This window comes from Oncorhynchus tshawytscha, linkage group LG01, assembly GCF_018296145.1.
Source record: "Oncorhynchus tshawytscha isolate Ot180627B linkage group LG01, Otsh_v2.0, whole genome shotgun sequence".
Taxonomy (NCBI): Eukaryota; Metazoa; Chordata; class Actinopteri; order Salmoniformes; family Salmonidae; genus Oncorhynchus; species Oncorhynchus tshawytscha.
In genome coordinates this window covers 6,998,584-7,012,922 of record NC_056429.1, presented here as the reverse complement: position 1 = coordinate 7,012,922, position 14,339 = coordinate 6,998,584, and the positions used below count along the sequence as shown (strand labels likewise).

Sequence of the window (14,339 nt, the reverse complement as noted above, 5' to 3'; positions counted from 1 at the left end):
CTAAAACCACATTGATCTCCTAGATATCCATATCCTAGAGGAGGCTATTTAACTCTTGTTTATTCTAGCCTATAATCAAATAAATACAAACCAACTGGCAAGTGTCTTCACTGACATTTTCAACCTGTCTCCGACTGAGTCTGTAATACCAACATGTTTCAAGCAGACCACCATCGTCCCTTTGCCCAAGAACACCAAGGTAGTTCAAGTGCTTTGAAAGGCTGGTCATGGCTCACATCAGCACCATCATCCCAGAAACCCTACACCCACTCCAATTTGTATACCGCCCAAACAGATCAACAGATGATGCAGTCTCTATTGCACACCACACTGCCATTTCCCACCTGGACAAAAGGAACACCTATGTGAGAATGCTGTTCATTGACTATAGCTCAACACCATAGTGCCCTCAAAGCTCAGCAATAAGCTAAGGGTCCCTGGGACATAACACCTCCCTCTGCAACTGGACATCCTGACGGGCTGCCCCCACGTGGTAAGGGTAGGTAACAACACATCTGCCACGCTGATCCTCAAGACGGGGGCCCCTCAGGGGTGTGTGCTTAGTCCCCTCCTGTACTCCCTGTTCACCCATGACTGCATGGCCAAGCACGACTCCAACACAGTCATTAAGTTTGCCGACAACACACCGATGGTTGGCCTGATCACCGACAACGATGAGACGGCCTATAGGAAAAGGAGGTCAGAGATCTGGCAGTGTGGTACAAGGACAACAACCTCTCCCTCAACGTGATCAAGACAAATTAGCTGATTGTGGACTACAGGAAAAGTAGGGCCGAGCATGCCTCCATTCACATCGACGGGGCTGCAGTGGAGCGGGTCGAGAGTTTGAAGTTCCTTGGTGTCCACATCACCAACAAACTATCATGGTCCAAACACACCAAGAGAGTTGTGGAGAGGGCACAACAACACCTATTCCCCCTCAGGAAAAATATTTGGCATGGGTCCTCAGATCCTCAAAAGGTTCTACAGCTGCACCATTGAGAGCATCCTGATTGGTTGCATCACCGACTGGTATGGGGCGGCAGTGTAGCCTAGTGGTTAGAGCATTGGACTAGTAACCGAAAGGTTGCAAGTTCAAATCCCCGAGCTGACAAGGTACAAAATCTGTCGTTCTGCCCTTGAACAGGCAGTTAACCCACTGTTCCTAGGCCGTCATTGAAAATAAGAATTTGTTCTTAACTGACTTGCCTAGTAAAATAAAGGTAAAAAAAAAAAAATGGCAACTGCTCGGCATCCGACTGCAAGGCGCTACAGAGGGTAGTGCGTACCGCCCAGTACATCACTGCGGCCAAGCTTCCTGCCGTCCAGGACCTCGATACCAGGCAGTGTCAGAGGAAGGCCCTAAAAATAGTCAAAGACTCCAGCCACCCTAGTCATAGACTGTTCTCTCTGCTACCACACGGCAAGCGGTACCGGAGTGCTAAGTCTAGGTCCAAAAGGCTCCTCAGATCTTAACAGCTTCTACCCCTGCTGAACAGGCAATCAAATGGCTACACAGACTATTTGCCTTGACTCCCATTTTTTTTTTTACATTGCTGCTACTCGCTGTTTATTTTCTCTGCATAGTCACTTTGCCCCTATCTACATGTACATATGACCTTAATTACCTTGACTAATCTGTACCCCTGCACATTGACTCAGTACCGGTACCCCCTGTATATAGCCTCGTTATTTTGTTACTTTTTTAAACTTTAGTTTATTAAAATCAAATCATCAAATCAAATGTATTTATATAGCCCTTCGTACGTCAGCTGATATCTCAAAGTGCTGTGCAGAAACCCAGCCTAAAACCCCAAACAGCATGCAATGCAGGTGTAGAAGCACGGTGGCTAGGAAAAACTCCCTAGAAAGGCCAAAACCTAGGAAGAAACCTAGAGAGGAACCAGGCTATGAAGGGTGGCCAGTCCTCTTTTGGCTGTGCTATTATAACAGAACATGGCCAAGATGTTCAAATGTTCCACCAAATGACCAGCATGGTCAAATAATAATAATCACAGTAGTTGTACAGCAAGTCAGCACCTCAGGAGTAAATGTCAGTTGGCTTTTCAAGCCCATTAAGAGTATTCTACCACTCCTGCTGTCTCTAGAGAGTTGAAAACAGCAGGTCTGGGACAGGTAGCACGTCCGGTGAACAGGTCAGGATTCCATAGCCGCAGGCAGAACAGTTGAAACTGGAGCAGCAGCACGGCCAGGTGGACTGGGAACAGCAAGGAGTCATCATGCCAGGTAGTCCTGAGGCATGGTCCTAGGGCTCAGGTCCTCAGATAGAAAGAGAATTAGGGAGAGCATACTTAAATTCACACAGGACACCGAATAAGACAGGAGAAGTACTCCAGATATAACAAACTGACCCTATCCCCCCCGAGACACAAACTACTGCAGCATAAATACTGTAGGCTGAGACAGGTGGGGTCAGGAGACACTGTGGCCCCATCCGATGATACCCCCAGACAGGGCCAAACAGGAAGGATATAACCCCACCCACTTTGCCAAAGCACAGCCCCCACACCACTAGAGGGATATCTTCAACCACCAACTTACCATCCCGAGACAAGGCCGAGTATAGCCCACAAAGATCTCTCCACTGGCACAACCCAGGGGGGCGTTCACCCAGACAGGAAGATCACGTCAGTGACTCAACCCACTCAAGTGATGCACCCCCCCTAGGGACGGCATGAAAGAGCATCAGTAAGCCAGTGACTCAGCCCCCGTAATAGGGTTAGAGGCCGAGAATCCCAGTGGAGAGAGGGGAACCGGCCAGGCAGAGACAGCAAGGGCGGTTCGTTGCTCCAGAGCCTTTCCGTTCACCTTCACACTCCTGTGCCAGACTACACTCAATCATATGACCCACTGAAGAGATGAGTCTTCAGTAAAGACTTAAAGGTTGAGACCGAGTCTGCGTCTCTCACATGGGTAGGCAGACCATTCCATAAAAATGGAGCTCTATAGGAGAAAGCCCTTTAGCAAAAATTGCCTCACTACAGTGTTTTTTAAGGGCTTGTAAGTAAGCATTTCACTGTAAGGCAACACCTGTTGTATTTGGCGCATGTGACAAATACAATTTGATTTTCATAGGGTGCTGTATCTGGGGTGGCGGGTGGCGTAGTGGTTAGAGCGTTGGACTAGTAACCGAAAGGTTGCAAGGTTGTCAACACAGATCCTCAATACTGTTACGGTGCAGTGGTGCGTGCTGCACACTGCAATGTCACCCATAACAGTTGTATAGGTTCAATAAACTGCAGGAGCAGCAGTATCTCTCTAGATTTCCATTATGTATCTAAGGTACTGGTGTAGGTAGGCTGTGCTGCTCTGGCCATATTCCACAGATCAAATTTGCCTGAAATCCAGATCTGCTTGACGTTCCACTTCCTGTACTCTGTGGGAGGAGCTCAATTGGTTTTAGCTTGAGTCCGTTCCACCGTCCTCCCCTCGTATGCTTTTGAAAAATATCAAAAGGTAACGGAGGAGTGGAAACAAAGGCACTTTTATGACATGAGACTCCTGTCGTACTGCATGTTTGGCATATGACACTGAGAACATGGAGTTTGTTATCACAAACTGACTGGTACCCAGGCTAAAAATGAACAGCTGCATACGTGAGACAATTAATCCTTCCAGTCCTTTTTTTCCCTGCACAGCGGGCTTACCTGTTGCTCCTGGCCAAGATGACCAAAGCAGATCAAGGAAAGGAGGACTCCAAGCTAGGCTGAAAAGACGGGCTACAAGGCCTCCTTCCTAGTATCCTGACGGCTAGGCTGAGAAGACGGGCTACAAGGCCTCCTTCCTAGTATCCTGATAGCTAGCTGAAAAGACAGGCTACACGGCCTCCTCTTCCTCGTATCCTGATGGCTAGGCTGAAAAGACGGGCTACAAGGCCTCCTCTTCCTAGTATTCTGATGGCTAATGTCCAAATAAACTTTGAACTCAGAGCAAGGCTTCAATCGCAGAGGGACATCAGGGAATGCTGTAGCTTTTCCTGAGATGTGTCTTATGGACAGTTCACTCGACTCTGCTATTAAACCACACCGGCTTCTCCATATTCCGAATGGATCGGACGGCGGCTTCTGGTAAGAGTCCAGGGGGAGGGGTATGTTTCCTCATAAGCAATTCCTGGTGTAGTGAAGTTGAAAACATTGTGAGCTCCTGTTCACCTGACCTAGAGTTTCTGACGCTAAATACTGACCCCACTATATGATGAGGAAATTCACATACCACCACAAGCTAACATCAAGGCTGCGCTCAGCGAACTGTACAACAACATTAGCCAACAATAATCCTCTCAACCCGGAAGCAGTCTTTATTGTTGCGGGTGACTTTAACCAAGCCCATCTAAAATCATTTTTGCCCCAAATATCATCAACAGGATCCAGCGTTCTTGACCATGTATACAGAAACAGCCGTTAAGCATACAAAGCCACCCCCGCCCCCATTTCGGCCAATCAGATCACATCTCTCTGTTCCTACTCCCCTCCTACGAGCACCAACTCAAGAGGGACTGGATCCTGAAACTGGATCCTGGAGGAAGTCTAGGATCCAGTTGCAGAGGGTGGTGTCCAGCCGGGCAGACCACAGGCTGTGAGGATTGGCAACATCACCTCCTCCACACTGACTCTTAAACACAAGGGCCTCCCCAGGAGTGTGTCCTCAGTCCTCTGCTGTACTCCCTGTTCACCCACGACTACGTGGCTTTTGTACGTCAACAACTCCTTCATCAAGTTTGCTGACGACACAATAATTGTAAGCCTGATAACCAACAACAACGAGCCAGACTATAGGGAGGAGGTAAGTGAACTGGTGAACTGGTGCCACGACAACAACCTCTCCCTCAATGTCAGCAAAACAAAGGAGTTACTTGTTGACTGGAGGATGGAACATGCCCTGATCTGGCAACAACGGGACTGCAGTAGAGAGTCAAGAGTTTTAATTTCCTTGGCTGTCAGAGACACAAGTTTTAAGTTCCTTGGCGTCCACATCACTGAGGAACTTGTCAATGGACCAACAACACCATCAGTCTTGTCAAGAGGGCACAACAGCGCCTCTACATCCGGCTGAATCAATTCGTCATGCCAACCCCGGGGTCCTCTCCAAATACTACCACTGCACCATTGGACAATGTAGACCATGTGTATCCGGTACATAAGACTAATCCAACTTAAAACTGAATAATAATTGTGATTATACTAATAATGTTCAATATTCACAGAAAAACAGTCAACACTGAAGCCTCTCCCCAATGTGACATCATGGTATGAAAATCTCTTCTGGCCAAAGTGGCTTCAAATCTGTCACTGCTCAAAGCCTCTAAGACCATGATCCAGGATAACAATATAGTATGGGACCAGGCTAACTATGACTGTCAGAGTATGGGACCAGACTAACTATGACTGTTTGAGTATGGGACCAGGCTAACTATGACTGTCAGAGTATGGCACCAGGCTAACTATGACTGTCAGCGTATGGGACCAGGCTAACTATGACTGTCAGAGTATGGGACCAGGCTAACTATGACTGTCAGAGTATAGGACCAGGCTAACTATGACTGTCAGAGTATGGGACCAGGCTAACCATGACTAAAATATACACTACCGGTCCAAAGTTTTAAAACACCTACTCATTCAAGGGTTTTTCTTTATTTTTACTATTTTATACATTGTAGAATAATAGTGAAGACATCACAACTATGAAATAACACATATGGATTCATGTAGTAACCAAAAAAGTGTTAAACAAATCAAAATATATTTTATTTTTGAGATTCTTCAAATAGCCACCCTTTGCCTTGATGACAGCTTTGCCTGGATGAACTGACCCAGGGTACTGTAATGAAGTTATCTGACCAGGGAAGAAGCAACAGAAGAAGCAGACAGTAGCGGTGCCATGTTAGCCATATTACAACCTTTGTGTTGTGATAATTGCGTTGTTTGCTCTATAAACTGTTAGTTCATCTGCCTTGACACCGTGATATACAGGCCTAAAGGCAGAGACAGTAAGAAGACACACTGGCAGAATAAATTCAACCACACCTTTGTTTTATCACAAAACCGATGAGAAACCCCTGTCCAGGAAGTCCACAAAGCATATTGCATATACAGTAACAGACAGGGATAACTGGCTTGTGGCGGCCAAGCGTTCATAGCGACGTTGCTTTTTGATCCTTAGATGTCGGCTCTTCCTATCATTGTGAAGCAGAATTCAACAAGCGTTGGATTGTTCACCCACTAATAGGGAACGTCAGCTGGGATTAGACCGTCGTGAGACAGGTTAGTTTTACCCTACTGATGATGTGTTGTTGCATGACCTACAGCATGGTCAAGCAAGTTAATGTTTCTGACATTTTCAGACCACTAAACAACTTCTGATTTAGAACCATGGAGTTGCTAAGAAAATAGGAGCTGCCTCCACTATTCCAGCACCATTTCAACGTCAACATTTTATATTCACATTAACATTAAAAACATGTTTTTTTTAAACTGGAACAATAAGAAAATGTATATATATATATGAGTGCATTAAAAGAAAAAAAGATACATTTGACAATATATTGAATACCTGAATTCTCACCAAAATCCCTGAACTCCATTCAGTATTTGTCCGTGCCAGTAAAATATTTATGCACTATATTTCTGTCAATATCTGATGGGTTATAAAAATTCCAGTGGTGTAAAGTACTTCAGTAAAAATACTTTAAAGTACTACTTAAGTAGTTATTTGGGGTACCTGTACTTTACTATTTAGTTTGCTCACTGCAGCTAGGGACTGGAACGAGCTGCAAAAAAAACATTCAAACTGGACCGTTTTATTTCCAGCTCCTCATTCAAAGACTCAATCATGGACACTCTTTCTGACAGTTGTGGCTGCTTCGCGTGATGTATTGTTGTCTCAACCTTCTTGCCCTTTGTGCTGTTGTCTTGTGCCCAAAGTGTTTGTACCATGTTTTGTGTTGATGCCATGTTGTGTTGCTACCATGTTGTTGTCATGTTGTGTCGCTGACATGCTGTGTTTTCATGTGTTGCTGCCATGCTATGTTGTTGTCTTAGGTCTCTCTTCATGTGGTGGTGTATCTCTTCATGTGGTGTTGTGGTGTCTCTGTTCATGTGGTGTTGTGGTGTCTCTCTTCATGTGGTGTTGTGGTGTCTCTGTTCATGTGGTGTTGTGGTGTCTCTCTTCATGTGGTGTTGTGGTGTCTCTCTTCATGTGGTGTTGTGGTGTCTCTCTTCATGTGGTGTTGTGGTGTCTCTCTTCATGTGGTGTTGTGGTGTCTCTCTTCATGTGGTGTTGTGGTGTCTCTCTTCATGTAGTGTTGTGGTGTCTCTCTTCATGTGGTGTTGTGGTGTCTCTCTTCATGTGGTGTTGTGGTGTCTCTGTTCATTTGATGTGTGTTTGTTCTATATTTAAATTGTATTTTTTATTCCAGCCCCGTCCCCCACAGGTGGCCTTTTGCCTTCTGGTAGGCCGTCATTGTAATAAATCATTTGTTCCCTAACTGACTTGCCTAGTTAAAAAAAGGTTAAATAAAATGTGTTCATATTTTTGACTACTTTTACTTTACTTTACTTTTACTTCACTACATTCTTAAAGAAAATGTATATACTTTTTTACTCCGTACATTTTTCCTGGCACCCAAAAGTACTCGTTACATTATGAATGTTTAGCAGGACAGGAAATGGTTCAGTTCACACACTTATCAAGAGAACATCCCTGGTCATCTTTACTGCCCTTATCAAGAGAACATCCCTGGTCATCTCTACTGCCCTTATCAAGAGAACATCCCTGGTCATCTCTACTGCCTCTGATCTGTTGGACTCACTAAACACACATGCTTTGTTGGTAAATGATACCTGAGTGATAGAGTATGCCCCTTGCTGTCTGTAATTTTTTTATTTACATTTTAAACACAATTGTTCCATCTAGTTTGCTTAATATAAGGAATTTGTAATGATTCTGATAATTAAGTACATATTTGCAATTACATTTACTTTTGATACTTGAGTATATTTAAATCCTCAAGAAGTATTTCACTGAGTGACTCACATTTCCTATTAAGGTATCTGAACTTTTACTCAAGTATGTAAAATTGGGTACTTTTTCCACCACTGAACAACTGTAAAACGTTAGGAGTATCTTCATCCATTGTCCAACTGTTGCATTTATCAGAATTGTTTTTAAACCTTTTAATGAACCATTTCGATGACTCTTGCTAGATGCTCATTCGTTTTTTTCCCAGCAGGCTGTACACTTCTCTTGTATTATCAGGGAGCTACTGACTTTTATAACAGTAACATTCTTTCAGTTTATTAATTTGTTAAGAGGCGGTGTTGTTGAAATACAATACTATTGTTATTCTAACTGCATCATCGCTCCGTTTCAATATGCCTGCATGGGTGGCTGTGTGGGACTGGGAGGGTGGCCACTAGTGGTCTATAGTAGAATTGCAGTCTGGTTTTTCTCTGGAAGACAAAAGAACCACGAGACGAGAAAGGCTAAATAAAATCACAAATTCCATTCACTTGGCTTTATGTGTGTTTCAGAATATTTTTGGGATGTACTCAGGGGCATTTCTAATCTTTTATTATAGTTTCAGCTATCAGACACGTTTACTAAAAAATATTTTGTTATGCTAAGTTCTGCAGAATTGCATCCTGGGAAAATGGAAAAACACTCATATTTTACGAGTAAAATAACAGTTCAAACGTGTTTTCACCTTTCCATCTACAGGCAGACAAAATAACACTGAACATTCATTTAATTGATTGGCTTTGTTCTCAATAGCCGTGGTGCTATAACCATTAGGCTAAAACGTTTGCACGGGAACCACTATCCCACATTGCTCGTGTACAACTCATACTTACCTGGCAAGGGAGACACCGTGATCAAGAAGGCGGTTCACCCAGGGCGAGGCTCAGCCATTGCACTCCGGCTGTGCTGACCCCTGCGAATTTCTCAAATGTGGAAATCTCGATTGCATAATTTCTGGTAGTGGGGGACTGCGTTCGCGCTCTCCCCTGATTTCACTGTGAAAGTAAACCTTCTGGTGTTTATTCATCCTTTTTAAGTAGTCGAAGCATTGAAATGCAGCAGATATCACGCTTATTTCTTATCATCTATCATTTGGTGGTTGTATTTGTAGTAGGGCTGCTGTTTACAGATCCTAAAATCAACAGTTTATCCATGTCCATCGCTTTGGTCGGTGCTGTATCCGATTCATGTGTTGTTTTCTAATGTTAGGAATATGTGGAAAATAGAACTGTTTGTCAATTGGCAATTTTAGCATAATTAATGAAAAAGGTATGCTGCTATATTTGGTTCAATTTACTTGCTTTTGAGACTCAGTAACTTTATATACTTTACCGTAATAAACTCATAAAGTTTAGCAGGGTCGCGACTGGTTAGTACTTGGATTGGAGACCGCGTGGGAATAATAGGCGCTGTAAACGTTTACTGATTTTGTCCAGTAGGAGGCGCCGTGTCCCCGTTGTAAACAGGCACACTTCTGCCAGATGGTCTACCGTCTCTGCTGCGTGTTGTTTTGTCAAATAAACATTGTGAACTCTGAGAAAGGCTTGAATCACAGAGGAACTTTAGGGAATGTCTTTGTTTTTCAACCAGACAGTTTTTCAGTTTTCTGTAGCTTTCCAACGGGTGCTTCTGGTAAGAGCAGGGGGAGGTGTATATGCTTCCTCATTAACAACTAACTCCTGGTTTACCGAAGTTGAAAACATCTTGAGCTCCTGTTCACCCGACCTGGAGTTTCTGATGCTAAAAACCGACCCCACTATATACCAAGTTAATTCACGTGTGTTATCATCATAGCTGTGTACAAGCTTGTTTCTTATTTTTATTTGTGTGTTTTTGCTCTACCTTATGTCATTTTTAGTATTACATTGTTATTGATTAATTATTGCATTGTTGGGTTTAGAGCTTGCAAGAAAGGCATTGTACTGTACTTGTGCACAGGACATTAACTCTCTCTCTCTATATCTATATCTCCTATCTATCCCCTCGCTCTATCTCTCCCTCTCTATATATATTTTTGCATTGTTGGGTTTAGAGCCCTCTCTGCTCTCTCTATCCCCCCTATCCCTCTCTCTCTCAATTCAATTCAATTCACACTGGGCTTTATTGGCATGGGAAACATGTGTTAACATTGCCAAAGCAAGTGAGGTAGATAATATACAAAAGTGAAATAAACAATAAAAATTAACAGAAAACATTACACATACAGAAGTTTCAAAACAATAAAGACATTACAAATGTCATATTATATATATACAGTGTTGTAACAATGTACAAATGGTTAAAGTACACAAGGGAAAATAAATAATCATAAATATGGGTTGTATTTACAATGGTGTTTGTTCTTCACTGGTTGCCCTTTTCTTGTGGCTACAGGTCACAAATCTTGCTGCTGTGATGGCACACTGTGGAATTTCACCCAGTAGATATGGGAGTTTATCAAAATTGGATTTGTTTTCGAATTCTTTATGGATCTGTGTAATCTGAGGGAAATATGTCTCTCTAATATGGTCATACATTGGACAGGAGGTTAGGAAGTGCAGCTCATTTTCCACCTCATTTTGTGGGCAGTGAGTACATAGCCTGTCTTCTCTTGAGAGCCATGTCTGTCTACAGCAGCCTTTCTCAATAGCAAGGCTATGCTCACTAAGCCTGTACATAGTCAAAGCTTTCCTTAAGTTTGGGTCAGTCACGGTGGTCAGGTATTCTGCCACGGTGTACTCTCTGTTTTGGGCCAAATAGCATTCTAGTTTGCTCTGTTTTTTCGTTCATTCTTTCCAATGTGTCAAGTAGTTATCTTTTTGTTTTCTCCATAGTTATCTTTTTGTTTTCTCATGATTTGGTTGGGTCTAATTGTGCTGCTGTCCTGGGGCTCTGTAGGGTGTGTTTGTGTACAGAGCCCCATGACCAGCTTGCTTAGGTTAGGGGACTCTTCTCCAGGTTCATCTCTCTGTAGGTAATGGCTTTGTTATGGAAGGTTTGGAAATCGCTTCCTTTTAGATGGTTGTAGAATTTAACGTATCTTTTCTGGATTTTGATTATTAGTGGGTATCGGCCTAATTCTGCTCTGCATGCATTATTTGGTGTTCTACGTTGTACACGGGGGATATTTTTGCAGAATTCTGCAAGCAGAATTCTCTCTCTCCCCTATCCTTGTTCTAGGAGTTGCTCTAGCAACGCACATGCCCAAAACAAAATCCACTTGACTTAAATCTCACTTGGATTGCTATAAATTTACTCATGCTACTCTTTTATACTTTTGCTTGTGTTTGTCGTTTCTTAACGTTACGGACCGCAGCCATTTTTGAAAATGACCTGTCAAACACACCCCAGTAATGGCTGACATGGGTTCATTAGGATACATTGACTTTCAGTTCAATCTATAAGTACGCTAAAGCTTAGTCAGGGATTTGACGCACTGTCTCGACATTTACACCACAAGAAAGAGTAGAAACTAACTGTATCAGCGCTCCCTGTTTCAATGTGCCTGCATGGGTGGCTGTGTGGGACTGGTGAGGGTGGCCACTAGTGGTCTATAGTAGAATTGCAGTCTGGTTTTTCACCACGAGACGAGAAAGGCTAAATAAAATCACAAATTCCATTCACTTGGCTTTATGTGTGTTTCAGAATATTTTTGGATGTACTCACAGGGGCATTTATAATAATTCATTATAGTTTCAGCTATCAGACACGTTTAATAAAAATGTTTTTGTTATGCTAATTTCTGCAGAATTGCATCCTGGGACAATGGAAAAACTCATATTTTACGAGTAAAATAACAGTTCAAACGTGTTTTCACCTCTCCAGCTACAGGCAGACAAAATAATACTGAACGTTTATTTAAAATATTAGCTTTTTTTCTCAATAGCCGGGGTGCTAAAACCATTAGACTAAAACGTTTGCACGGGAACCAGTATCCCACATTACTCATGTACAACTCATACTTACCTGGCAAGGGAGACACCGTGATCAAGAAGGCGGTTCACCCAGGGCGAGGCTCAGCCATTGCACTCCGGCTGTGCTGACCCCTGCGAATTTCTCAAATGTGGAAATCTCGATTGCATAATTTCTGGTAGTGGGGGACTGCGTTCGCGCTCTCCCCTGATTTTATTGTAAAAGAAAGCTTATGCTTCAACATGTAGATATCTACCTTATTCAATATTTGGTGATTGTGGTTTTAATTAATAGCGCTGCTGTTTACAGATCCTACAATCAACAATAGTTATATTCATGTCCATCGCTTTGCTCGGTGCTGTATCCGATTCACGTGCTGTTTTCTACTGTTAGAAATATGTGAAAAATATTCATCAAATCACCTCTGCTTAGTCTAATACAACTAAAAGAGACCAAAAACAATTTAGTCCAATCACCGTACGCCAAAATATGATGTGGCTGTCCATGTTTCTGATTTGTGTGTTCGTGCAAGTGGGAAACATGTTGACTCACCCTCCTTGTTGAGACACACCAATGCCATCCTCCTCTCTTTCATGTTGACAAAACGGTCTGTCACTCTGTCATACAGTACACACTTGTATTTGTTGTTGTCCTAGGCTACCTGTATAAAATGATTGCTCGCTAAACTTCCTTTAATGGGCAACGTTAGCTAGTTAACATTATTAGCCTTCTACATCTATATATATATATATATACATATTGAACTTCCATCATCTCAGGCCAGGGGCACAACAATGTATGTATTAATGGTTGGATCAGAAAGCATCAGATAAATGGCCTACCGACACGTATAGAGACAAAGTGACGCTGTTTCACTCGCTCGGATGCTTTCTCCTGTGAGATACATTCAGCCTCTTGCGAATTCAAGGAAAATGATGAAACACAGAGAGACGAAAGATACATTTTTTTATTTTTAAATTGGGAAGCCTGTCTTCCCTTTGGCATCCACGAATAGACGCTACTGGAAACAGATCCATACTTGTCAGCCTGACATCACTTCCCCTCTGTAGTCCTGGAGACACCGCTGCAGCAGCTCTTATATCCGGTCTCAGATGCCTTCCCACCCAGTAAAACAGGGTTCCTCAACTAACAGCCCGCGGGTGATTTTTCATTTCATCAGATTATCCTGCCAACCTCCAGAGGGAGTCAGACGCAATTGTGTCTGGATATTTTACAAGTGTAGACAGATCTGGACAGTGAAACTACACTTCTCAAAAAAATAAAGGGAACACTAAAATAACACATCCTAGATCTGAATGAATGAAATATTCTTATTAAATACTTTTTTCTTTACATAGTTGAATGTGCTGACAACAAAATCACACAAAAATTATCAATGGAAATCAAATTTATCAACCCATGGAGGTCTGGATTTGGAGTCACACTCAAAATTAAAGTGGAAAACCACACTACAGGCTGATCCAACTTTGATGTAATGTCCTTAAAACAAGTCAAAATGAGTGTGTGTGTGGCCTCCACGTGCCTGTATGAACTCCCTACAACGCCTGAGCATGCTCCTGATGAGGTGACGGATGGTCTCCTGAGGGATCTCCTCCCAGACCTGGACTAAAGCGAGACATGATGTCCCAGATGTGCTCAATTGGATTCAGGTCTGGGGAACGGGCAGGCCAGTCCATAGCATCAATGCCTTCCTCTTGCAGGAACTGCTGACACACTCCAGCCACATGAGGTCTAGCATTGTCTTGCATTAGGAGGAACCCAGGGCCAACCGCACCAGCATATGGTCTCACAAGGGGTCTGAGGATCTCATCTCGGTACCTAATGGCAGTCAGGCTACCTCTGGCGAGCACATGGAGGGCTGTGCGGCCCCCCAAAGAAATGCCACCCCACACCATGACTGACCCACCGCCAAACCGGTCATGCTGGAGGATGTTGCAGGCAGCAGAACGTTCTCTACGGCGTCTCCAGACTACTCACGTCTGTCACATGTGCTCAGTGTGAACCTGCTTTCATCTGTGAAGAGCACAGGGCGCCAGTGGCGAATTTGCCAATCTTGGTGTTCTCTGGCAAATCTTGCACGGTGTTGCCCAACCGCCACCTGTGGATGTCGGGCCCTCATCCACCCTCATGGAGTCTGTTTCTGACAGTTTGAGCAGACACATGCACATTTGTGGCCTGCTGGAGGTCATTTTGCTGGGCTCTGGCAGTGCTCCTCCTGCTCCTCCTTGCACAAAGGCGGAGGTGCGGTCCTGCTGCTGGGTTGTTGCCCTCCTACACGTCTCCTGATGTACTGGCCTGTCTCCTGGTAGCGCCTCCATGCTCTGGACACTACGCTGACAGACACAGCAAACCTTCTTGCCACAGCTCGCATTGATGTGCCATCCTGGATG

The 14,339-nt window shown here is 43.6% G+C and overlaps 2 non-coding genes across 2 annotated transcripts; both read left to right on the top strand.

Moving 5' to 3' along the window:
• Nucleotides 1–8,862: 8,862 nt before the first annotated feature.
• On the top strand, nucleotides 8,863–9,026 carry LOC112261965. The gene has a single exon (XR_002955260.1). It is a non-coding gene; the product is annotated as a U1 spliceosomal RNA (small nuclear RNA).
• Nucleotides 9,027–11,974: 2,948 nt separating this feature from the next.
• LOC121847541 lies at nucleotides 11,975–12,138 on the top strand. The gene has a single exon (XR_006084413.1). It is a non-coding gene; the product is annotated as a U1 spliceosomal RNA (small nuclear RNA).
• Nucleotides 12,139–14,339: the final 2,201 nt, after the last annotated feature.